Here is a 27,566-nt window from a genome sequence, read left to right on the forward strand (position 1 = left end):
CTCTCAGATTCCAGAACTTTCTGTCACCGAAATGTGAGGAAAACTTGTTTTTTTAGCCACTTTTTGAGGTTTGCAAAGGATTCTGGGTAACAGAACCTGGTCCGAGCCCCGCAAGTCACCCCTTCTTGGATTCCCCTAGGTCTCTAGTTTTCAGAAATGTACAGGTTTGGTAGGTTTCCCTAGGTGCCGGCTGAGCTAGAGGCCAAAATCTACAGGTAGGCACTTCGCAAAAAACACCTCTGTTTTCTTCAAAAAATGTGGATGTGTCAACGTTGCGCTTTGGGGCGTTTCCTGTCGCGGGCGCTAGGCCTACCCACACAAGTGAGGTATCATTTTTATCGGGAGACTTGGGGGAACGCTGGGTGGAAGGAAATTTGAGGATCCTCTCAGATTCCAGAACTTTCTGTCACCGAAATGTGAGGAAAACTTGTTTTTTTAGCCACTTTTTGAGGTTTGCAAAGGATTCTGGGTAACAGAACCTGGTCCGAGCCCCGCAAGTCACCCCTTCTTGGATTCCCCTAGGTCTCTAGTTTTCAGAAATGTACAGGTTTGGTAGGTTTCCCTAGGTGCCGGCTGAGCTAGAGGCCAAAATCTACAGGTAGGCACTTCGCAAAAAACACCTATGTTTTCTTCAAAAAATTTGGATGTGTCAACGTTGCGCTTTGGGGCGTTTCCTGTCGCGGGCGCTAGGCCTACCCACACAAGTGAGGTATCATTTTTATCGGGAGACTTGGGGGAACGCTGGGTGGAAGGAAATTTGAGGATCCTCTCAGATTCCAGAACTTTCTGTCACCGAAATGTTAGGAAAACTTGTTTTTTTAGCCACTTTTTGAGGTTTGCAAAGGATTCTGGGTAACAGAACCTGGTCTGAGCCCCGCAAGTCACCCCTCCTTGGATTCCCCTAGGTCTCTTGTTTTCAGAAATGCACAGGTTTGGTAGGAGCTGGAGGCCAAAATCTACAGGTAGGCACTTTGGAAAAAACAGCTGTGTTTTCTATAAAAAAAATAGGATGTGTCCATGTTGTGTTTTGGGGCATTTCCTGTCGCGGGCACTAGGCCTACCCACACAAGTGAGGTATCATTTTTATCGGGAGACTTGGGGGAACATAGAATAGCAAAACAAGTGTTATTGCCCCTTATCTTTCTCTACATTTTTTCCTTCCAAATATAAGAGAGTGTGTAAAAAAGACGTCTATTTGAGAAATGCCCTGCAATTCACATGCTAGTATGGGCACCTCGGAATTCAGCGATGTGCAAATAACCACTGCTCCTCAAAACCTTATCTTGATCCCATTTTGGAAATGCAAAGGTTTTCTTGATACCTCTTTTTCACACTTCATATTTCAGCAAATGAATTGCTGTATACCCAGTATAGAATGAAAACCAACTGCAGGGTGCAGCTCATTTATTGGCTCTGGGTACCTAGGGTTCTTGATGAACCTACAAGCCCTTTATATCCCCGCAACCAGAAGAGTCTAGCAGACAAAACGGTATATTGCTTTCAGAAATCGGACATCGCAGGAAAAAGTTACAGAGTAAAACATAAAGAAAAATGGCTGTTGTTTTCAGCTCAATTTCAATATTTTTTTATTTCAGCTGTTATTTTCTGTAGGAAAACCTTGTAGGATCTATACAAATGACCCCTTGCTGAATTCAGAATTTTGTCTAGTTTCCAGAAATGTTTAGCATTCCGGGATCCAGCATTGGTTTCACACCCATTCCTGTCACTAACTAGAAGGAGGCTGAAAGCACCAAATATAGTAGAAATGGGGTATGTCCCAGTAAAATGCCAAATTTGTGTTGAAAAATTTGGTTTTCTGATTCAAGTCTGCCCGTTCCTGAAAGGTGGGAAGATAGTGATTTCAGCACCAGAAACCCTTTGTTGATGGCATTTTCAGGGAAAAAACCACAAGCCTTCTTCGGGAGCCCTTTTTTCCCATTTTTTTGGAAAAAACTAAATTTTCACTGCATTTTGGCTATTTTCTTGGTCTCCTCCAGGGGAAACCACCAACTCTGGGTACCATTAGAATCCCTAGGATGTTGGAAAAAAAGGACGCAAATTTGGCGTGGTTAGCTTATGTGGACAAAAAGTTATGAAGCCCTAAGCGTAAACTACCCCAAATAGCCAAAAAAGGGCTCAGCACTGGGGGGGAAAAGGCCCAGCAGCTAAGGGGTTAATGGCAAGAGCCAGCTAAAATCAGGATTTAAGCATCATAAAAGTGTGATGCATGTATGTAGGAATCCATGATAATTACCATGGCGAGAGCCAACTAGACTGGGCATCATGCCTGACAGTAAACGCTGGAGGTGATTAAAACAGCTGCATTGTTTGATACTGGGCCCGCCTTCCTCTGGGCCAAATGCTAAAATCTGTGCTTTTTTCTTCTAGAGGCTTGTAGGAGCCTCAGTATAGATAGGCCAATTCCCTCCTCTGTCGAGAGCAGTATAAGGGGATACCTTCCATTAAATGTTTGCCAGGTGCCCCCGCCTCGTGTTGGCATAGGCAATGACGTAGGCAGTGACATAGGTGCCCCGCCCAGTGCTGACTTAGGAACTGATGTAGGTGTAGGTGTGTCACGTGGGTTGTGACATCATGGGGTCACATGTTAGTCATGTGCCAGGGTCCTAGCCCCTGTGTCTAGGTCTATGGGATGTGTCAAATGATAACCTTGCTGGTGTGCAACCTGTTTCACAGCCTAAGTGGACAAGTCTGGACATGTCAGACATTCAAGACCAAATGGCTGCTTGGGGGCCTCCTCACAGGGCGGAGCATTGGGAGTGTAAGGCCAAACCTCCACACTGCTGGCTAATCCAAAAAAGAGGGGCTGGGCAAATGCTGCTTGTGTTAGAGCCAGCCAATCAATTTAGAAATGCAAGCCTAAAACAGATGTAACCCTAAGAGTTCCCAGACATGGGTTCAAAGGTGTTCAGCATATGTCAAAGTATAAAGTGACCAGCCAATTTAAAAACGTTTTGAAATAGACAGAAGACAAGAATTCAAGCCTAAAACAGGTGTAGCCCTAAGAGTTCCCAGACCTGGGTTCAAAGGTGTTCAGCATATGTCTAAGTATAAAGTGACCAGTCAATTTAAAAAGGTTTTGAAATAGACAGAAGACAAGCAATGCAAGCCTAAAACAGATATAGCCCTAAGAGTTCCCAGACTTGGGTTCAAAGGTGTTGTGCATATGTCAAAGTAGAAAGTGGCCAGTCAGTTTAAAAAATATTTTAAATAGACAGAAGACAGGCAATGCAAGCCTAAAACAGATGTAGCCCTAAGAGCTCCCAGACCAGGGTTCAAAGGTGTTCAGCATATGTCAAAGTATAAAGTGACCACTACATGATATTTGGAGGGAGATGATGGGAACAAGGCGGGGGAACACTTATAATAATATGAAGTATAAACATCAATCCAGGATTGATTACGTGTTGGTTGATGGGATGGTGAGAGAGGGTGTTGAAAAGATTTTGCATGTTGGTGCACACTTATCAGATCACTCAGCAATTACTGTGAGTTTCAAGCTCAGAGGGAATAATATGGACGTTAGATAGAACTCTCCTCCTAGATAAAGTTATTGTGGCAGACTTGAAAAAGGATACAGAATAGTTTTTCAAGTTAAATGTCGGCTCATCATCACCAGAGGTGGTTTGGGATGCATATAAAGCCTTTTTGAGAAGTAGACAGATGAGAGCAGCCTCCTTTAAAAGGAAAGCATATAAAAACAAGATTAGTGTTTTGGAAGAACACATACAATCAGCAGAAAAAGAGCTAATAGGTAAGAAGGGCCAGGAAAAAGAAAAGGAACTAGCTAAGGTACTCCAAGAATCTCGAAACGATCTCACAGCTGAATTAGATAAAAGAATTAGGGAAAGATGTGAAGCTAACAGGATGACTTTTTTTTAATATGGGGAAATTGCGGGAAAATACTAGCTTTGCATGTAAAATCAAAGCAGATGAGGAACAAGGTGGAGGAGATCCAGGGGGGAAACCTAGGGCTTTCCTGTAAAGGGAATAAGGAAATAGAAGAGTTGTTTTGGGATTACTTTCTTGATCTCTATACAGAGAGGTTAGAGGTGCCTTCAGGGTTGGTTCGGACCTGGCTGCAGGGTGTAGATCTCACTTCCCTGGAAGATGAAGATGAGGATAGAGAAATTTTGAATGAAGGAATCAATCGGGCTGAAGTGGAAGATGTGATTTGTTCCGGGACATTAGGGAAGGCGCCAGGTCCAGATGGGTTACCCCTTGAAGTCTATGAAATTTTAGGGGATAGCATAATTAATGTTTTTTTTAGGATTGTGTGATAGTATTTGCAAGGAGGGGGCAGCGCTCCCCCCTTCTTGGAGGGAGGCAACGACTACCTTAATATTAAAGCCAGGAAAGGACCCCACATGCTGCGATTCATACAGGCCTATCTCCTTACTGAACAGCGATTATAAAGTTTTTGCAAAAATGTTGGCGAAAAGATTGGTTACGGTGGTGGGGAAATCAACCCTTGTTGATCAAAAGGGGTTCCTAAAGGGTAGATACCTACAAGAGTTAACTCACGGCTTAATAGGGGCAATAAATTTGGCAAGCACATGTAAGGTACCCCTAGCGGTGGTGATGATTGATACCGCTAAGGCTTTTGATATGGTTAATTGGTCCTATTTGGTTATGCTTTGTGAGCATCTCAATTTGGGAAGTAGGTTTATAAGGGTACTACGGTTGCTATATCATAACCCAGTGGCAAGAGTTTTAGTTCATGGCTACTTAACTCCTCCCTTCAGGACTGAGAGGGGAATGAGACAGGGATGCCCGCTATCCCCTCTATTATTCAACTTACATATAGAACCCCTGGCTTGTAAAATTAGAAACAACCCGTTGATACTCTTGTTTCAATGTGGGAACCTGTATAGGAAAGTAGCCTTATACGCAGACGACTTGATGGTTTATACAAATAATTTAAAGCAATCCCTGCCTGTTTTGGAAGAGCTGATAACGGAATTTGGGGGAATTGCAGTGTATCTGGTTAACAAAGGTAAAACAGAAGTCATGGCTTGGAATATGCCTGAGAATATCCCTGTGGGGAGTGTTAAGATAAGAAGAGAGTTGAAATATTTGGGCATTACAATAACAAATGACCTGGGGTGATTGCTGAAAGAAACTTTGTGAGAGTTATGACTGAGTCCTGTAAGCAGATGAAGAAGTGGGTTAACCTGCCTCGCATGATCCTAGGTAGGGCCAATCTGGTTAAAATGACGCTTTTGCCGAAATTGCTATTTATTTTAATGCACTACCTTTGAGATTCGATAAAGAATGGATGAACAAATTACTAGGCAACATCAGTAGCTTTATATGGAGTAATAAGGGTGCACGCATAGCATGGATAAAGTTGAGGTGGAGGAAAGAGAAAGGTGGGTTAGCACTGCCAGATGTACAACTGTATGTGTGGGCAACTTTTATAAAAAATATGAGGAGGGCTTGCGGTGGTGCTTCAACCTCTCAATAAGGGCTGCTTTTAAAAGTAATGATGACATCTGAGAAGGTTGTTGAGGAGGGTTTTTTATATAAATTTGGAGATGCAAAATTTTTCAAGAAGGTGAGATTCAGAATATTTGGCTGATTTGGCAAAAATCTGGTATGAGATGAGAAGGGGCACTAACTTGCCATATTATAGCAAATATGCCCCCATATGGATCTCACTGGGATCACCCAAATGGACAAAGGATGCGCTAGCTGTTCCTCTGAGGGAGGCCTGATTGTATATAGTAATCCTTAGCTATGTAGTTTAGACTCCCACAATTGTATTACTCTGCTCTTTTTATAAAATAGGTTTATCAGACCATGTATGCGTTTAAAAAGTTATTAGCACTGGCTGCTTTAGAGCTGTTGATGATGTGGATTGGGTGACGCAGGTCTCAGGGGGAGTGATGTTTAGCAATAACTTATGAAACTAGCAATATAAAAAAACATACTGAAAATTGTTTTTAGGATGCATTTATAATGTTGTGATTCCACTTTGTAATTAATGTGTTATGCATTAAGACAGCTTTGACCAGTCATAAAGTGCCACTGGGGGTTAACATGTAAGCTGTAAAGGACAGAACTATGGCCCTCATTACGACCCTGGCGGTCGGTGGAGAAGTGGCGATAATACCGCGAACAGGCCGCGGTAAAGAAATTGGAATTACAAGCATGGCGGTGACCACCATGCAAAACCACCACTTCTCCACTCTGACCGCCAGGGTGGTAAAGACCGCTGGGCTGGAGACTTTGGTCTCCAGCCCGGCGGCCATCACTACCCCATCTGCGGTATCACGATCCCGCATACTTCCATGTATTTGGTGGGGTTCTGTACCGCCACGCAATCCATGGCCGTAGACACTATCAGTGCCAGGCACTGACAGGGGTCTCTCTCACCCCCCTCCCCCCTCCCCAGAGTCTTCCCCCAAACCCACAACCCCCTTAAGTCCCCCCAAAGGTGGTAGGGCCCCCCTCCCCACAACCCCCCACATTGACACACACATCCCCCCTACACGCACACTCATACAACACCTCAACATACATGCACACAATCACACATACATACACACAGACAAACACACAGACAAACACACAGACATACACACAGACATTTTCCATACACACAACACCCCCCGCATGCATTCACGCACTCACACACCCCCTCTACACACTCACACGCACGGACACAACACCCTCCACTCCCCTACCCCCCTCCCCTAACGGACGATCACCTCACGTTGTCCGGTGATCCTCTGGGAGGGACCGAGATCCATGGGGGCTACTCCGCCGCCAGCTCCCCGACACCAGAACACTGCCACACCGAATCATGAGACGTGATTCAGTGGGCGTTGTTCTGATGACGTGGCAATGGAGATGGAGCTGGCCGACCCCCAGTATGGCTGCTGGCAGCTCCTCGTCCGAAAAAGGGCGGAGGGCTGCCAGCAGTCATAATACGCTGTGCGGAAAACCGCCTGCACTGGCGGTCTTCAGGACGTCGGTACCTCGGTGGTCTTGTCAAAAGACCGCCTGGGTCGAAATGAGGCCCTATATGTTTAGAGGGCTAGCGGCGTGGATTAGTAAAGCTAGCCCTAACTGTGCATCTGTAAAGTGTGGTTGAGGGCACGTGTCGCACAAGGCACGTGTCCTCAGCCACCCATTATGAAAGTGTTGTTAGGGCAGGATCCCCAACCCCTGCCCTAACTGTGTATATTTGAAGGCGGGCAGGGGACAACTGCCTTGTGCGACAAGTGTCCTCAGCCACCAAATACAGAAGTGTTGTTAGGGCAGGGTCTCCATCCCCGGCCCTAACTGTTTATATATGAACGCGGGCCGGGGACACGTGCTATGTGCGACAAGTGTCCTCAGCCACCCAATACAGAAGTGTCGTTAGGGCAGGGTCCCCAACCCCTACCCTAACTGTGTATATGTGAAGACGGCCTCGGGACCCTGGCCTGCGCGTGGCCTAACTGTGTATATGAATAGGCGACCTGTGGACCCAGGGCCGCGTGCTGGCCCGGGTCCCAGGCTACCATTACAAATGCCTAGTTAGGACAAGGTCCCCAACCCCTGCTCTAAATGTGTATATGTGAAGGCGGCCTGAGTACCTGGGCCGCACGCGGCCCTGGGTCCCCTGGCCACCATTACAGAAGTGTTGTTTGGGCCGGGACCGAGGTCCCGGCCCTAACTACGCATTTGTAATGATGGCCGAGGACCCAGGGCCATGCTTGGGCCTCTGGGCCCCGGCTGCCATTGCCAAAAAGTGCTGTTTGGGACGGGGATGTGGTCCCTGCCCTAACTAGGCATTTGTAATGGGGTCCACCATCACAATAGCGTACTTAGGACTGCCGACAAAGCTCGAGCACGGCCCTAGCAGGCCTCTAATTAAGGGATGGCCGCAGACCCGGAGAGCACACGGTCCCGGGCCCTCAGCCACCCTTATATATAGGCCTGTCAGGGCTGTGGTGATGACTCAGGCAGAGTGTTGTCCGGGTCCCCGCCCGCAATTATACATGTATTGTGAGGGTCGGTCGGAGACTCCAACAAACCCTAACATCGCATTTGTAATGGTGGACGGAGACCTCGACAGATGTATTTGCAAAAAATCTTTAATGTGACATATGTACTAGTATATACCTCTAAAAGTGTACCATGAAAATTAATAAGGCTTACAGTCGTGAGGATTGGTAACGCTTCAACTAATATTTATTTGCGTGGCTACCTTGTAATTATGAATGCAGCATGAAAAAAGCAGGCTAAATGTCCTCTTTGTCTCTACTTTACTTAGGATCCCCAAGAGCCAACGCTGTCCTCAGAGGAAATGGAGGCCTTGCAACAAGATGTATGTATCTAGAGGTTTATTGATCAGAGATCTGTGTCATCTGCCGTCCTAAACAAAGATGTCTTGATTGTTATTTTTTATTTGAACATTAATGGCTTCCTATGTATTTGTGTGCTTTTATAGGTTATGATGCGGAACTACAGCTTGTGGTTGGTGCTCTGCAACAAATCATCCAGGCTCAAGATGGACCAAGCACAATGTCTCAGGATGCAGCTTTTCCAGATAAATAAAAGTAGTACTTGTGTTAACGCTGTGAAAAACTAAAAAGCCCCCATAACAACAGCATATAAGGAACCCTCAGAGATCTTGTATAGTCTGTGTATTATATTGTAATTGTGACATTTTATTATTATTTTTTTATCCCCAGGCCCCCCTGCGGTACAAGCGACTCCCATGATAACAACCCAGAATGTAGTGGAGGGCATTAAAAAGACAGTCCTCAAAAGGAAGTCCCCAGCGTCTAAGGAAGGTCCACCTATAAAGAAAGGCCCCTCATATTGGAACACCTCAGGTGCGGTTTTAGAAACTGTAGAGCCAGATGAATTCAATCCTTAGTGTTTCTCAAACCTCTTTCCCCCCAAGATATAGTGGCTATAGCAACACCTATTATGTATTTTGTTATCTTTACATCCCAGAGTCAGCACAAAAGAGCTCTGGAAGAGGCGGCCATCAGGCTAAGCAGACTGCATCGTCTTTAAAGGACAGCATCGTGAACCTTCAAAGCCCCATGGCCTCAGCAGCATCCGTGAACAGCGTCGGACACCAGGACAAACTGCGCATCGGCTCTACAGACAGCTTTCATGGACCAGGTACAGCCCTTAACTACACCGCATCAACAGTAATAAAGGCAACGCCCAGTACAGCAAACACTTCTACAGTAACTACATGTGTACAAGGGTTTGGACAATCTGACAGCATAGCACTTACAGCTTCAAACACACACCATCCTGGACCCTGTTGAACCTATGGTTGGGACCCTAACCAGGGCAACAAGCCTAAAATAAATCAGTTGTCCTTAAAGAACCACAAGAAGAAGGTGCAGACCACTGAGGTACAAACACTGCCTTTAGACCTGTCTTTTAAAAATGTTGTTAAGACTCAGGCTGTTCCACCTAGCCCACCGCATTCTAAATGTTCAACACTTGAGGAGTCTAATATAGTTGGGTCTGTCAACGCCCTAGTACCGGCTGCCTGTATAACTAGCCCTCCCTGTTTACATGACACATGCATGGAAACAGATAGCTCCATAGAGGATCCGTATTCTGGGTGTGTAGAACTTCTAATGGTAGTAGGTGGCCTGGTAGAGAGTTCTGAAGCCACAGCAACGCCCTGTGACCCTTCTAATGCACCCCCCGACAAGTTGCAATCCCAAGGGTCTCAATCACCCACACCCAGCCACATCGCTTCATACGCATCAGAGGCCTTGAATTATTATGACCAACATTTAACTTCCCCATGTCTGATGTCACCAATTACACCCCCTGGAGCGTACAACCCCACCAACCTGTCACCAAGTGCCTGTGCACAATGGTCTTCACCATCCTCCTCAATATACCCTGATAGCAGTACAGGATGAAGTGGTTCAGAAAATCAGAGTTTTGGAACGCCATCTAGTGATGATCAGGCCTTCCGAAGCACTGGGGCATTCACACTGCCCACTGTTCTTTTGAACAGTCCCAACCCACCCATTCAAAAAGGGCTTATTGCAGTTAACAGTGATCAGACCCCCGGGGTGGTTATAGGTAATATAAAGCACACAACTAAGGACACACGTAACGGCACAAGATGTGGTGCTCTGACCCCCAACAGAGTTTTGGAAACATACCGGAAAGAAATACAACAGGCCGCTAGGAAACTAAAATCACGTCTGAAGCTCAAGACCTCAAAAGTGGGGAAGTCGGGGGTCGATAATGGGCCCTCCAGACCATCCCAGAGAGCGTTAATCCTGCAGTTAGCAAGGTGTAGAAGGGAGGTGGTAATAGCTTGTTAATAAGCCATGGCAGACATAGACAATATATAGGCGTGACCAGGCAACCATGTACCCCTAAGGAGTGCCATATCTGCTTTTTGTAAAAAGTGTGTCCATAGGTATAAATATAAAAAGAAGGCCCAGGATGTACTCAGTAAACTCTACGTGTTTTACGAGAGCTCAAAACCAAAAGGCTGCGAGAGCCAATCCCCAACTGTTTAAAACTCCTAAAAGCCGCACCCTCAACACCTAAAACACTCCCAATAAGGCTCCACAATATAAAGTTAGGAGAGAATATAGGCATTTTAAAGGCCTCAAAGGGTAAAGTTCAGAGCCGGCTCAACCCCAAACATCCTGAAGCACCCCCACCCATATTAGGTGAAATGGCAAGGACACCTCCTGTAAATACACCAACTATTGTTCAAATAGGCTATTTTTGGTTGCCTGAAAACAGCTGGGCTTGTAAGAAATAGAAGTGGGCCAGCAGTGCTAGAAACAGTAAGCTTTTAATAAGAAAGTTAAAGAAAGCCAGACTAAGTGTTACAATGTGGCACAAAAATACCCCACCAATGATCCGTAGTCAACTACCGCCGAATAATACCACAGGCAGCCCTCCATCCGGCGGCGATCCACTAGCTTGGAATTCAGAAACTTTTTTTTTAATTGTCAGAAGGTATAGTCATACTCTAGAGAGGTTCAATGCTACAGAGCACTATGAGGAGGTTAGGTTTGTTAAACTAAACCGTCTAAACTCCTACGATCACAGTGTTATAGCTATACACCAGGCAGTACAAATGCTCATAGAACGATTGTTACACTATGTGGGCACTGACGATTTCTTCCAGCTACGTTTTCAGGGGCAGGGTCTCAACAGTCCTCTGGACACCAGACGGTCATCTTGAGATGTGTTTGAGGTTGTGACCCTCATTGTTAGGGGTCGTGAGGGCAGTGCTTCCAGAACCTTAAAGAGCGTCATGTGCAGTAAAATCTTTGGCAAGAAATATCGATGGTTGCTCGAATTTAACACCGGAGCTACTAATATATGTCTGGTGGCGAGCATTGCAAGGTTGTTGGGGGACTGAGCTACCCCAGACAACGTCATTATGTCTATGGTGGCGGCAGCCCACAAGGTGCTTCAACTACTGCACAACAGACTTGTTGGTTTTGGGGACCCAGGCCTTTTTGAGAACCATTTTTCCGTCACTGTAAAAGTTCTGTACCACAGCGGTTCTTGGAAGTACTTCACTACCGATGAGCGTGTGAAAAACAAGACCGTTTTTGTGCTACATCACGAAAACCACTTTCATCGTATCTTGAACCTGAAGGGTTTTCTACGAGCCAATTACGTGTGCGAGCATTGCGACCACATATACAACAACCGGACCAGTCACCAGTGTGAAATGCACTGTAAAATGTGTCAGAGGGATGGGTGCGTCAGCGACGATGCTCAGAAGGTGAACTTCTCGACGTGTAAGATGTTTTTGCCAGTCACAAGACTGCTTGAACGCACACATCAGCTTTTCACAGTACCTCCGTAAATCAGACTTTGAAAGCTTGACCATCGCAACTGCCTAATAGTCCCCATTGCAGCCTTAAATGAAGCTTAAAAATAACTTTCCCATTTCCAAAGGCCACCGGCTCTGACTGATTGTCGTAGACCATGATGGTTATAGTGTCAAAATGGTTTTGGGAAATTGCCACGTAGTCAAGTTTGTGATGTTGTATATTAACCACGGGGAAGCTCAAGAAGCACTTTATGATAAATTCAGCCTTGTGCTTTGTAAATGTATTCCACATTCTAGGGTACTGTATCTCCGTTAAGGCCACCTCCCAGGATCCTTTCAGGTCCACCAGTTTAGCCAGTTTGACCGTATAATTAGAAATCTGATTGTCGGAGAACATATCCTTTGAGGCGTTGGACAGTCGCGTAATATAAAAAGGTGAGGTCTCCATCTCAGCGCTTACAGCATTACCTCACACCCCATGCAACGAGCTGTCCAAAACCCAACTGTTAAATTTCTCAGGCCAGCCCCGGCATTTGACGAGCACCTGTCTCTTAGCACCCGCTGCCTATCCTTTTCAGAACCTTTTCAACCCTATACACCCTGTTCGGATCGTAGGGCATCTTTTGTAACTCTTTGTTGTAAAAGACACCCATTACCTTCTCCACGTCATAGTCCTTCAACTTGTAAATGTATACCCTTATTTAAACTCTGCACTTTCCACTATAAATATCTTGCCGCTAAATGTTTGTTGGTAGCCTTTGGTGAAGACACCCTTCAACTTTGAAACTCTGACATGATCCCCTTCTTTTAAAACAGGTTTCTTGACCTTCGACTCAAGACGACTCCCGTACACAGTTCTCTACACCATTAATGAATTATCAGCCGTTACCTCCACTGGAGACATTTTGATGGTCCTATGGTAAAAGGTGTTATAAACACCTATAAAAGCCTGTAGAACATGAACGTATCTGTAGGTATTGTTGGTTGTAAAGTATCGGCACATCCTTGATTTTAAAGTTCTGTTAAAACGCCCTACAACCGTGCTGCTTTAATAATTTCTGAAAAGATTTGTTTAAAAATTATTTTCCAGCATCTGTTTGTAGTTTTTGAGGTACTGCAGCTCTCGTGAAGATGACTTTAAAGGTGGCGGTGACGCTGGTACCACTTTTAGCATTTAACGCTTCTGCATAAGCGTACTTGGACAATACGTCTATGACTGTTAATATATACATTGAACCGTTGTTATGCTTTGATAGATCTTGAAGACTGATTATGTGAGCCTGCCACTGATAATCTAGCTGCGCGCTAACAACTGTGGCCTTCCTCTTAAAACATCTCCTGGCTGGTTTGTGGAGTGACTACGCCTCTTTCCCCGATAACCAAGTCTTCACCCCTGATCGGTTTACAGATTCATTTTCAACTCGAGCCCTTCTAAACATAGCTTCGGTGCATCTGAAGCTTCCAACCCCTAGTGTATCTTAATAAAGCTTCTTTAAACCAACCCTGTCATGCTGTCACACACCACAACCATGAAATGAAAGAAGTTTGTTTTGTGTAAAGTCGTTTTATTAAACATGAATAAAAAAGTGTGTCAGCACAACATAAACACATTGAACTTGACATTTCACGGTACATAGCTTATAGCTGTCAATGCTGCTGGACTCTGTGAGGCCTTCTGACTATGTGTACTTAATACAACACGTTACACATGTTACTCAGAGTCATTCCTTTTACTAGGTCTCAGGGTCACAAGCTTTGATATTTTTATAGCTATACACTCAATAGCTCTAGACATGACTTCCCGCTCCCCCGACTATAACTCTGGACGCTCAGGATATTGACAGCATTCAACAGTTCATACAGTTCTAAGTCAGACAATACAGAACCTTTATTTGTGAAATAATCTTCAGTCATGAGTTCCAAAGCACGGTGTAGCGCAGTCAATGGTGAAAGTCTTAACTTACGCGCATGGTCTTTGTACGCGCTCCAGTATTTATCCTTTGCTGGTAGCCACGTGTTGATACACCAGTTGTTGGTACACACAGGGCTGTCACACTGCAACGTAGCTGGAGGTTCTGAAATGTTCAGATAACGCAGAGTGTATTTCAGCTATTCTTTCTTTAACCAGAACATATATCAATTCTCCGATACAGATGTATCCTGGGTGTAACTCATAGACATCCTGCACCGTGACACTCTGATTCTTGTCCTAAAAGGGAGTAAGTATGTAGCATTAAATAACATAGTTATGGTCTGCTATCCACGAACTCTGTATTTTTTTTTTTAAAAACAACTTACGTGGGGCTAAAAACCTAATTCTTCTATCTTTATAATAAATATCACACATCCTTCTTTCTATACCCCTTTATATCAAACGTTCGTCAAAATAGGTACACAGTCCCTGCATACATTTGAGTTTTGAACAGGGCTCAACAGTGTATCGGATCTCATTGACCGCTGTTGCCAAGACCTTATTCATATCAGCGTGGACACATTTCTTCACAGCTGACAACCCGTATACCACCCTTAACAACGTATATACCTTGTGTGGGTCTAACCGGCTACATATGTGTTGAATTGTTCTTGCAGTGTACGACTTGTGTAGACAGTTATGAGCCTCCTGCTGAGGCTCATTAATTTTATGCCTGTAACACAGGTTATAGTAGTCATGTTTAAGACATGTGTTTACAACAGTCACCACAAAACCTTTAACAGGCCGTATAGCGTCATAGGGTACACCTGGAGTTTCTTTTTCAAAATCGATGCTATTGTAGGTGCAAACACATTTTTTACGTGGCTCTTTGTTCTGGCTTGTAATACTTTCAGACTGTCTGGAACAGCATAAGCAGTAAAAATTTACGTTGTTAACCTTTGGCTTAGACCCCTCTAGAGCATCGCTTTTTGCAGTTTTTTTCTACGGTTAAAACAGAAAGCAAAAGACAAACTATTAGTTAAAAGTATGATATTGGCGTATACACGATAATTGTCTATAGAGTTTTTTACTAACCTCAGCTTTTTCACTACGCTCATCGGCTGCTCTGAAATCTTGTGAGTCACATAGGTCCATTGGTGTAGAAGCGGCTTTGGAGGTTACACTTGCCGGTTGTACGACGACTGCCTCTGGATCAGTGTCCTCCTGAAAGCCCATGTCTTCATAGACTGGCGAATTCGATAGTACTATACATTCTTCATCATCTTCAGTGTCGCTGAATATGATTGCATCATTTAATTCATCTTTCGAGGCTTTGCTGCCCCTGCTGTCAACCTTAATCGGGGATATCAGTTATGGCAAATCCTTGAGGCTGAGCTTTTCAAGCCGCTGGCAAAGCTCCTCTTGAAAACCGGTAACGTCGGAACCCCCATCTTTAGTGGCAGCCTGCTGTGCATTCTCATCCAACACCGGTGTTGTTAGGGTCCGATAATATCTATTGATAGTGTTCTGGGACCCTGAGGAGGCAGCTTTTCAGGTGAGCTGGTTGTATCTCTTCATATTGCATTGACACCTATTTCAGCAATGGTTCAAAGTTCGATATGCTGCTCTAACTGGCAAAAACAACAAGTGATGGACGGAATGCTGAACATTGTCAAACATTCACCCCCAGTACAGTGATCTGGACCTAAATCCATCAGTTTTTTTCTGCCCATGCCATTCCAGTTTGGACCCAGCCATATGCAAATCAGTCTTGACCCTGTTCCCCATGGGAACAGCCCAGCCCGAACTGCTAGGCCAGGTCTTCCCTGGACTGGAAACAAACATCCTGGGACCGGTTTCGGGGTTTCACCCTGTTGCGTTGGCACTCATTATCCTAAAGAGACTACTGGATTTTTTTAGGGTAGCAGGGTCGTTCTCAGTGTGGGAGACTAAGTCTAACCCACCCTGTCACCCTCAATCCGGTTTTGCTCCTGCTAACTAGTAGTGCCTCATCTCTCCCAAAGGGAAGGGATGATTGGGCAGCTGAGCGCATGACATCTTAGAGCTTCTCAGGGAAGTCATGGTCACTCAGATCCCAACCAGTTCTCTCATACCAAGTGTGGTCTCATATACAAATGACAGAAGCAGTTTAAGTTTTACAGATTGATTTAATAAAACAACTGCATTTTAGATAACAAGGCGTGAGCCGCAATAACCAGAACCATACAACACAGTAAGATTGAAATAGTAACGAGGAGAGTGAAACATAGAAATAACGCTATCATAGTGTTACCAGATTACTTTCTCTCTACTAAGTTCTATTTTGAGCACAGCATGTTAAGCTCTAAGCTTGCCTTTCAGATTCCCCGGGAGGACATCAACCCTCATACCTGAGCAAAGGCCTGTGATCTGGATCAGCATCTGCAACAGGGCAGTCAGTGTCTAGTTGTGGTTCTCTGGTCGGAATCTCCCTCTTACATGTACTAGGACTAGGAAGTGTTTTTATAATTAACATGCCGGTGTTCTAAGAAACGTCCCTACGTAAGAATGTATACTTTCTACGAACCCTAAAGACTAAACTCCTACCACGTCTATCGGCAATGTACCAGACTGTATCCTTGACTGAAGCACAGAGCGAGCAAGAATGTATTGTTTGAGAACTCCGGTGCTGAAGTAAGCTAAACAGTGTGATAGAAGAAATAAAACAAGAGTGTGAAACTGGTTATTGAACAATAACAGTGCGCGGCTAAATAAAATGCATCTAGAACAAAGTGCACAAAGGCCTAATGCTTTAAGCAAACACGCAAAGGCTATATTAAAAATGGCTACACTACAACCCCTCATCAGCCAGGCTAGCTTGAATCCAGTGGCATGGGATGCACGGGACCCACATCTGGGCATACCCTTCCCACTTAGGGCGACAAAGCAAAAACAACAAGTGATGGACGGAATGCTGAACATTGTCAAACATTCACTCCCAGTACAGTGATCTTGGCCAAAATCCATCGTTTTTTTTGCTGCCCATGCCATTCTAGTTTGGACCCAGCCATATGCAAATCAGTCTTGACCCTGTTCCCCATGGGAACTATCCAGCCCGAACTGCTAGGCCAGGTCTTCCCTGTACTGGAAACAAGCATCCTGGGACCGGTTTCGGGGTTTCACCCCTCATCAGCCAGGCTAGCTTGAATCCAGTGGCATGGGGAAGCACGGGACCCACGTCTGGGCATACCCTTCCCACTTAGGGCGACAAAGCAAAAACAACAAGTGATGGACAGAATGCTGAACATTGTCAAACATTCACCCCCAGTACAGTGATCTGGGCCTAAATCCATCGTTTTTTTGCTGCCCATGCCTTGCCAACTGGCTCCTTATATGTATTCAATGGTTCAAAAAGGGCGTACTCCCTCTACAACACATAGCAGTCGCATACTCGTCTTTATGGCTCTGATACATTGAAGGGTTACACATAATACTAACCATATGTCACGACCTCTGCAGAATTTGCCTAGGCCCTCTTTTTGGATTAGCCAGCAATGGGGAGGTTTGGCCTTACACTCCCAATGCTCCACCCTGTGAGGAGGCCCACAGGCAGCCACTTGGTCCTGAATGTCTGACATGTCCAGACTTGTCCTCTTAGGCTCTGAAACAGGTTGCACACCAGCAAGGCCATCATTTTACACATCCCATAGACCTAGACACAGGGGCTAGGACCCTGGCACATGGCTAACACATGACCCCATGATGTCACAACCCACGTGACACACCTATACCTACGTCAGCAAGGGGCGGGCACCCACATCACTGCCTACATCATTGCCTGCGTCATCACTGGGCGGGGGCACCTGTCAAAAGTTTGATGGAAGGTATCCCTTCATACTACGCTAACCATATGTCACGACCTCCGCAGAATTTGCCCAGCCTCTCTTTTTGGATTAGTCAGCAGTGTGAAGGTTTGGCTTTACACTCCCAATGCTCTGCCCTGTGAGGAGGCACCCAAGCAGCCACTTGGTCCTGAATGTCTGACATGTCCAGACTTTTCCTCTTAGACTCTGAAACAGGTTGCACACCAGCAAGGCCATCATTTTACACATCCCATAGACCTAGACACAGGGGCTAGGACCCTGGCACATGACTAACACATGACCTCATGATGTCACAACCTATGTGACACACCTACACCTACGTCAGCAAGGGGTGGAGCTCCCACATCACTGCCTACGTCATTGCCTACGTCATCATGGGGCTGGGGCACCTGTCAAAAGTTTGATGGAAGGTATCCCTTTATACTACTCTCGTGCCACTGCACCAAGTGCAAAGTTGTACGCATGAGAGTGCAGCTTGACACTCCAGACTCCTTCCGCTGGGCCAAGTACTAAAGCCTTGATTTTATCTGCATGTAGAGTCGTAGGAGCCTAGGCCTAGTTAATCCCATAGAGTCATCCAAGCCTCCTAGATCCTGCCTCTGCTCTGCACCACGTGCCAAGTTGTATGCATAAAAGCCCCACAGAGCCCTCTACCCAACAGTCAGATGCAGTCCAATTAGAGAAAGTGCTACTTGAAAGAATGTAGAACGTCAAAGATGAAACCGTTGCTTATGCATTTCCTTTTATCATTTTCTTGTGCACACATGCTAAGAATTTTACTAATCGATAGTTCAGCTGTGTGTCATTGGGGCCTCCACGACCTGATCCTTCTTTAAATAAAGATATGTTTAGCAGGTGTCTGCTTTCTTCTAATAGGTCTGTGTAGGTACATTGCAAGTGCAGTAGATCTTCTGTGTTAGTGGCACACAGGTGACAGGCTTCCATTGTGGATTCTCTCACCCAGTGGGGAAGGTGCGGAGCGCAATTTGAAAATTGCTCCAATTATGTTTCTGGAGAAGACAAGGTTGACATTGTAGTAAAATCGTTAGTGATTGCTCTGAATCAAGTCTGTCATTTCTTAATGTCCCCCTGGAAACTCCAAAAGACTTGGGGGAGCTGAAAGTATATGCAAATTTGTTAGATTGACATTCATTTGTTTAAAAATACCTATAGACCTACACATTTAAACATATTTCACAGTGTGGAGAAATCAGCAAACAATTGTATTTGCATTATCGCTTTTTCTGCCCATGGCGAGGCCTTGAAACAAGGATCCCTTGCAGGTAAAATCAACCATACAATAGCACAACATTCAAATAAGAGGGGAATCTCAGTAATAAAAATGTCTTCTCTAAATAACTTCCTTCATGCATGCAGAACACATGGTGCACATAATATAGAAATAACAGATACGTGTGTGTGCATGGCCGAATGCCTCTAAGTATTGTTTAGAGTCAAATAAATTAAATGAATATAAAGAAATAATGCATGCACATCACAGTGTTTGCTCTTACTTACTGACCAGATGCCATGCAGAATAACTATCTCTACTTTGCAGCAATTACTTGCATCAGCACCTGTTTGCTGAATAAAAATTAGAAACTGCAGTGTACGGTATGATGCTGATTGTTTGGCCTTGGCCCGACCCAGATATGACTGTTGAGACAAATGCTGAGGCTTGAAAACAGACCACAACACAAGAAACACAGGCTGCTAAAGATTGGAGATGAGACTTACAGCATAAGCCATAGCAGGAAAAAACAAATGCTTGCAATGCAATAGACCTTGCATTTGCAAGAATTACTTTAAAAATGAAGATTACTTTTATATTACTTTAAAAATATTCTCAGATTACTTCTTGGTTATACTGGGCTTAAGTTGGAATAAAACCATTCTACACTCCTAGAGAATGCAACCACACAAGCAAAGTACAAAAGTTGTAAGGGGCTTATGCTTCATATAATGTTGGACCCCTTGGGGGTTATATTTCCTTTGTCCCAGTCAACCTAGGGTGGGGACACAAACATTGCGCTGGGAGGATGTTGTGCCATTCCTACAGCTCCCCCGGCAATGAGCACTTGGTTGGTGGTGACCTCATCTTCCTGGGGCCACCATGAGTTGAGCACACAGCTCAGAATGACTTGGATCTTGCAAGGCCTTATGGGGCATAAGAATATGAAATGAACAGCTCTTCCACTGTGCTGGGGAGAGCTGCTTCGAGTTTTCTGGCTTACTTCTTGTTTCTGCAGCCTTGCGTCTAGGGCTGCCTCAGTGGAGAGCAGACGGGAGCACAACCACAGCTGCCCTCATGGTTTGAGGGCGTCTGGTCTCATCCGGACACCCCTGTTGTACCAACTCTTTGTTGGAGGGCAGCGCGGGGAGCCCACCCCCAGCTGCCCTTTTCCTATTGGGTGCCCGGTCCCACTCGGACACCCACGTCATGTCGTCTCCTTGTTGGAGAATGGCCCGGGGAGCTCATCCCTAGGGGCTCCAGCCGGCTCTCAGCACAGCTAGCACCTCCAGGTGGTGCAGTGGGAGCTGGCCCTTCATTGGGTGTCGGTCCGCTCCTGTGGGCAGATATGTGCTGCTGCAACAGCCGGGCAGCGCCCCCCACTGCTCCACCTTATCAGGCCCTGGGATGGGGTCTGGGGCACCTTCTTCTCTTGTCGGGGAGCGCAATGGTGCTCCCCACCTTCTCCCTCTTCACGGGGCCCCACTGGCCACATTCATGGCGGGGTGCAAAGGTGTCCCCTGACTCTCTTTTCTGGTTGGTCCCCGGGATGTGGTTTAGGGCCCTGGACTGATCTTCATGGGGAGTGCAATGTCGCTCCCCAGCTTTGCCTTTGGCCTCTCAGCTCTCCCTCAGTCGCCGGCCATTTTGCCTGGGGATACAACAACGTCCCCAACTGTTCTTTTCAGTGGGGCCCTGAGATGGGGTCCAAGACCCCCCATCCACCATGTTCATGGGGAGCTGGATGGCAATCCCCGCCTTCCATCTTAGTGGGGCCCCGGGATGGGGCCTGGAGCCCTTGCAGCTTCTTTTTCTTCACAGGGGTCGCATCCCCCAGCTTTGCTACTTTTGGGGGGCAGCCTGCAGGCCCTGGCCCACCCCAGGGGCATAGACCAAATCAGCAGTGAAGCTCCACGGGCTTCACTGCTCGCTCGGAAGTAGGTCAAAGCTCACAGACCTTCTCCTTTGGATATCTTGGGACCTCAAGGGCCGATTTTGATGATTCTAGTGTTCTTTCACTCCTGGTGACAAGCTCTTGCCACAGGGAGCACTTTTGTTGGGCCTCCTGGACTAGAAGGGTCACAGATTTTAGGGAGGCAGTCCCACTGACTCCCTGCGCTAACATTTCTTCTGGGTTCCCGTTATTTTCTTCTGGGCAGCAGGCTATCCTTCGCTAGCCCAGACTTTCCCTCGACTAGTCCTCAGGGTGAGTAGGGGGCCAGCTTACCTGGCCCTGGCATGGCCTCGCTGGGCCTGAAGTCCTTCAAGGGCAGAGTCCCTGCCCCAGGGGCAGGGGTTCATCCTTCCAGTTACCCTTGACGTCCGTCTGCAGTCCCAGTATCCAGCAGTGAAGCACAGCCAAGAGAGCCTTCCCCTCTGCAGGACCTTTTAAGTGGGGGCAGAAATATCCAGCAGGCCTGCACCTCTGGCCAATCCAGAAGTGCCACATCACTTCCTTGCTCCTGTCCGGACCTTCCTGCACAGTCTTCTGGGATGGCTCAAAATGGCATTGCCCCGGAGCTACTGACACATGTGCTCTGAAACTCAGCCCCTCCTTCCTAACATACCCTTTCAGGGCTTCTCCACCCATTTCCTGGCAGGGGCTGACAGCTGGCTGATTGATGCAAGGCCCTGCTCAGGCTACTTGATAAAGCAGTAATCGACCCTAATCCTAAACTGAGTAAGAGAAAAATGACATTCCTGGATGACCCATAAATTGTAGAACTATGCTTTTGTAACCTACTACATAATTATTTCCACATAGGTTACAGTGTACGTTGGTATGCCTCTGGTATCAGTGGGCCCTAGGGGACCTGAGTTATGCCCTAAGCCACTCTTTCCCATTTACATTTAATGGAGTGCAGTTCTTGGGTTATGCATTTCTGGAGTCCTCCCAGTGCAGCCCTCACATGGGTGCAAACCTGTGTGCATACATCAGCACATGTAACCAACCTGGGGCCTCCTACTTTTGTTGTGCCACAACAGCCTTTCCTTAGCAAGCTGGCACCGGCAGTCACACGTGCAGTCCATTTTAGCATGAGTTTACTGTGGGTGAGTCCCTGACTAGGAGGCTCCCTCACAGTAAAAGGTCAAAAACCAGGTGGTCAAACACCGAAAAATCAGGGCGGACCAGATGGTCAGAATGATCCTTTCACAGAGACCGTGCCTTAAATTAAAACTTCTAGTGCACACTTTGGACCTAATGTATCAAACGGGTTTCACATTCTGTGTTAGTAGTAAAAATCATTTGTACATAAGACTTTATGTAATACTGCACTAGGACTTAGACTTGTATTACAATGAATATCAGGTATTCCTGATGGTGGAAGGTTTCAGTTGTAGGGTAGCATGTTTCAGCTTTAAAAAAAGCATATACCGCTTTTGAAAGTGAAGAAGAAAACGCATTCACCTTGGAAGGTCACTCTGTAAACGTAGTAGGCACCAGAGAAAATATCTTCACCTAAAAAAAAAAGTCAATGTGTAGAACTTGCATAGACTTTCAGCGTCCTCGAGTTTTTGGGAGTTTCATCTTTACCATCTAAGCATGGCGTGAGTTTGATGACCTGCCGCAGAATATCGAATTTAAGACATATGTTTCAACATAACTAAAATGTTAACGAGGGATGTGCCATTAATTGACACTTTATGGGACTGCAAAGAAGAAGACGTAGCTGTCTAATTTGAATAACCTTATTTTCGGTTGGAGAAAACGGTTACATTTGACCGAATATTAAATTGTTAATACTATCATGCGGTGATTCATATTGTCTTTTGTTATTGCCTCCCTGCCCTTCAAAAACCTGCATATTTTTATTCTGGGTCTTGGACTGCAGGTCTGAAATGTTCCTTCGAACTTCAGCCAGACGTCTTACCCTGGGAAACGGGTACCCTCGAGCACTCATCGCAACAAATTACTCGAGAGAATGAACACGACCCGGGAAAATAAAGGCTGCTTTATTACTTTTTGGCTTAACCAATAAATATTTAAACGAACGAAGTTAGACAACATAAGATAAAGAACACCCACAGACAATGCCTGCCGGATAATGAAAGCTCATCCGCGAGAAAAAATTATATAATGCTAGTGAATTTGTAGACTGTAAACTATACAGAATCCAGAAGTGCGCTTAATTTCAATCCCATGCATGTGATTCAAACTTTTAATAGTGAAACAGAAACGTAATACTGGACTGTATTGAGCTGGCCATTTATTTATTGTTACATTTGTAACAAGTATTCCAACATAATTTTTATTGAAAATGCCACCCTGTTTCTGTAAATTTCAGATGTTTTGTAAATATCTGCTTCAGCGAGATATGTGCCATGATGAGGCTGATTTGTAAAATTGGACCCTGAATATTTGACCATAGACTAAAATCACTCCTCTGCCTCTACCCGGTATTCAGAAGATCATCTTTATTTAACAGGGCACTCCTAACATCCTGCAAAAAGCTGCCAATTGGTTATGATTTGTACACCACCCCTGAGAAGTACTGCTTTTGGCAATACCTGATCCAATGTAAGCAAACATTTTTGCAATATTAATATGTAGGACCTTGGTTTCTAGAGATTTGTTTTCTTGAATTGAAGCTTTTCTACATATGAGACAAATTATTGTACATTTTCAATAGTTTTTCTATGTATGTACTCTTGCGGTTGTGCTGTTAGAGCTTTATTGAACTCATTGTTTTAGATGGCATTTGGATGTCTTTACAAATACACGTTTAGCATGACACATTGGTTTTGGTGCTGCGTGTAATGCTGGTTCACACTGGCACCAAGAATGAAGAAACAGACTCGTAAGGCAGGAACATGACATTTCAGACATGACGAATTCTATGCAGCAAAAAATAAATAAAGACAATTCAGGCGCTGTGTTCCACGATGTATGTTTTATTTTTAGTCATTCACTTGCAATTTTTCTAGAAATGCGATCTACACAAAGAAAATCGTCAACTGACAACAATGTTGACTGCTTGTACTCAGCTCAACAGACCTGCACTGACTTTGGCGCTGATGTTTGCAACACTTTATTTGTAATCTATACCAGCCCACAGTACTTTCATTTGTGGGGAGATGTTATCATAGGGGAACGAGTGGTAAGAATAAAAGTAATCACAACCCTGGTCATGCCTCACGCCCTATGAATACTCAGATTTCTGAATGGCGGAGGATCTGACACTTAATGATCAGCTATAAAGGACAGGTTTCTCATATTACCACCACTTTGCCAGATTTTCACGTTTGAAATATTGTGCTACAAAATATCGTATTCAGAGTATCGACTACAAAAATATTCTAAAGTTAGGTATAAATAGATAAGTATAGGTTTACTATACTTCACTTATATCTATCTGTGTATTTTCAAGGTACATAGATCTGGAGTTAACAGTAGAAATCTATATTGCCCTAAATAACATGCCCTCATGATATGTTGGCAGTTGAAATTCTGGCTGCAATATTTTTAAAGGACAGTTATTTTTGCTCGGTATTCTGACATAAATCATCCTTTCCTTGATCCTCCTTGATTTCACTCAGAACTTGAAGCTGTAATAAATGTTATCAAGCAGAGGACAAGGTACAATCTAGAGATTATGCACACACTCAATGTGCCCCACATGTTGACAAGGGCACTCATCTTCTATCCAAAGTAAGGTCTGTTGAAATGCAGACGGAGCATGTGGGAGTGCTACCCAATAGAGGGCAGAGTTAATTTACTGCTACTTTAAGGGTAAATATAATTAGTTGGTATTTATATTTGGTAACATAATCATGTGTACTTGTCAATAACCACTAAAAATAATAATACACAAAACAGACTGAATTGTAGTAAAAGTAATGTGTTGCATGGGCAGTCATGTACATTTGTGTCCCCTCCTGCCTAACTGTTCATTTCTTTCATAGTCTGCTTTCATTACTGCTAACCCTGTCCTATACTGCTTCTTGACACCGATCCATCTATCTCTGTCACCTCTCTCTTTATAGCTTTCCAACCACATCCCTCAATGCCTTGATATTTTCCAATTCCCCAGAGATTGTCTTGCCTTTGTGAATGGTCCAAAAACATGTTTTAGGAGTAGGCAGTTGTCCTACTCTTAAAAAAATAGTCTTCCAATTTTTTCTGTTTTTTTCTTTAAATCACATCCCGTTTTCCTTTAAGAAAATGATCTGCCTTTAAAAAGAAAATAGGTTGCTTTATTTAAAGGTAATCACAAACATGGTAGTCATCTGACACCAGCAGGCCACCATCCATGTGAAGACAGCAAGTTGTAGTGGTTCACAGTTTGTGACCTACCTCATTAAGATTCATGAGGTAGGTCAAATTGTGATCCACTGTCATCCTTTGATCTCCACATCACTTCCTCCAACTGTCTGATGCATCTGCGTACCACACTAATACACTCCTCTTGATATCCCAGTGCTTGTCTGTATTAATGGGGAGGTTCTTCATGTGCTAACTTCACAGTTGTGTATACATTTATGGAATATGCATGTGATATTATGCACATCCACTGCTAGAATCAACAGTGGCCACTCCTGCCTTTTCAGAAACAACACCAGTGTGCTGGGTGACTGCCATAGCTATTGCAACACGTTCCTGTGGGAGTGATGATGGTTCCCTGTCTAATGGTGCTCTCTTTAACACCATCCTACTGAGATACTGGTGCTATTTTTCACATGCACCTAATGCTTCATGATATTGATCATGATGGATTGGCCCTGAATATGGGCACTGTTGTGCATGCCATGAGGACTTTATGCCATCTTCCTGGTACACCAATGTTTCTTTATCAATGAATGAAAGCATGCTCATCCCACTTTCACTGTAGGGGCACACACCTACATGACGTTTCTCATTGTCTTCATATATCTTGTTGAAATTAGGGAAAACTGTTTGTATCCTTTCATCACAACACACAATCCTGTCTCCAGGGCAGAGTCTTGACTTAGTGTGTGTTTTTACTGCTCTTTTGCTTCTCTACAGAGACACAGAAAAAGTGCACTTGGTGCTCGCAAAGGGCAAGATACCTATTTGGACCTGCACTTTACATGCACTTTAGCAATCCGAAATTATTACCAACATGCGCTCACTTTGCATACCAATCAGTTAATTTTGTACCCTGTGCAAAGCCATTGCTCAAGGCAGACCCGGTTCACAGATTCATTTTGAATGGTAGTTTTGCAGTTGCCCAATAGCGCATTGCACCTGCACACAACTGTTTGACTTGCAGAATATTTGCTACTTCTAATCCAATCTGCATACATACATACTCAGTATACTATTACAGTAAAAGTGACTAAATATATATATTTTAAATTGTAAAGTAACAATCTGACGACTCTCTTATTCCAGCTATTCTTTACCACAATTCCTTGTTTAAACGTTAACAGGTAGTTATACCTCAATCCTGCAATTTTGTCGAATCTCCAAAATGCTTTGACCTTTTTGATGTGCGGTATCCGTTTTCTAGTAATACCAATGTACCAGTGTCATATTGTCTTCTGAATTCACCACTTCTGCAGAAAAGTGGAGAGAATTGGTGTTGAGGTCATGGCTTATAGTCAACAGGAGAAAAACACACCAGCAGATAAGGCAATCGTACTGGGCACCCTGATCATGGTCATTACAACGCTCATGAAGGAATTAGCAGCCATCAAAGACCGTAGAGATCGTAGAGCCCCTGTAAGGATAATTGAATTCCTAGACCAATCTGAAAAGATGACCGCGTTACCTTTTTGGGTACACTGATCTTTGGTCTCATGAATCTCACCTTTAACCCACCCTTTGAATTTTGAAGGAGGAAAATAATTTGTTCCTGATGCATGCATGCCACAGACCCCTCCTACCCACATGTCTTGGCATGCTGCCTGCACCATCAACACACCTTACTATTATGTAAATACTCAACTTATCTTAAGAGCATACCTTCTGATCTCTTCCATCAAATGGAAGCAGTTCTTGACCCTCCACCCCAGTCTCAGATAAAAGGACTTCAAATACGGTTTATTAGAACCTGGTGCCATGCCCATCAGGGTTCAGTGCCGCACATTGGAGTATTATAATGCCAGAGACCTAGAAACATTAATGAAGAAGATGGAGGATGTCTCTAGTGACACTGACCACTGTAAAGACGATGCTACAATCTCTGATGGAAACCATCTAAACCCTGATAGACTGGAACACTCGGACCTGCATGAGTTTTAAGGGTGTGACTCCATTATGCAAAGGTGATTACAAAAGCATCTGGAAACCTTCCAAACCCCAGGACAAATCAAGATCACCCCTTAAGACCTTATTGTGTCACCCTTGAGATTTGGAAACCAGGCTTCAGTAACATACATTTATTAATGCCTCCTTTTCTCCTTACATACCTCTCACCCAATGGGTCAGGGTTTCTTGTTCCATATACCGGGGACTGGTACGTTTTACATCTCCCTTGATTAACTTTAATCTACAGATCTGTACCTCTCTGAGGTCCCCTGCTCCCTTCCTTCCAACCTAAATATTTTTACACACTGGTTATCATTACCCCAACAGCTTTGCTTCTGCAAGTGTTGGTGCTTTCTCTGCACCCCGGACTAAAGGTTCAATCATCCAATTTGGTAGCACATGCTACACGTACTGTAGGGTGCTCACTCTGTACTGCTTCCGCTACTATTGTTTCGGATGGCCCACCCAGACCCTTTGTATGCCCACACTTTAGCACTCACCTTTAGCCCCAAAAGAACTTATTCTCATGCCACCCT

Source organism: Pleurodeles waltl, chromosome 5, assembly GCF_031143425.1.
Source record: "Pleurodeles waltl isolate 20211129_DDA chromosome 5, aPleWal1.hap1.20221129, whole genome shotgun sequence".
Classification (NCBI taxonomy): domain Eukaryota; kingdom Metazoa; phylum Chordata; class Amphibia; order Caudata; family Salamandridae; genus Pleurodeles; species Pleurodeles waltl.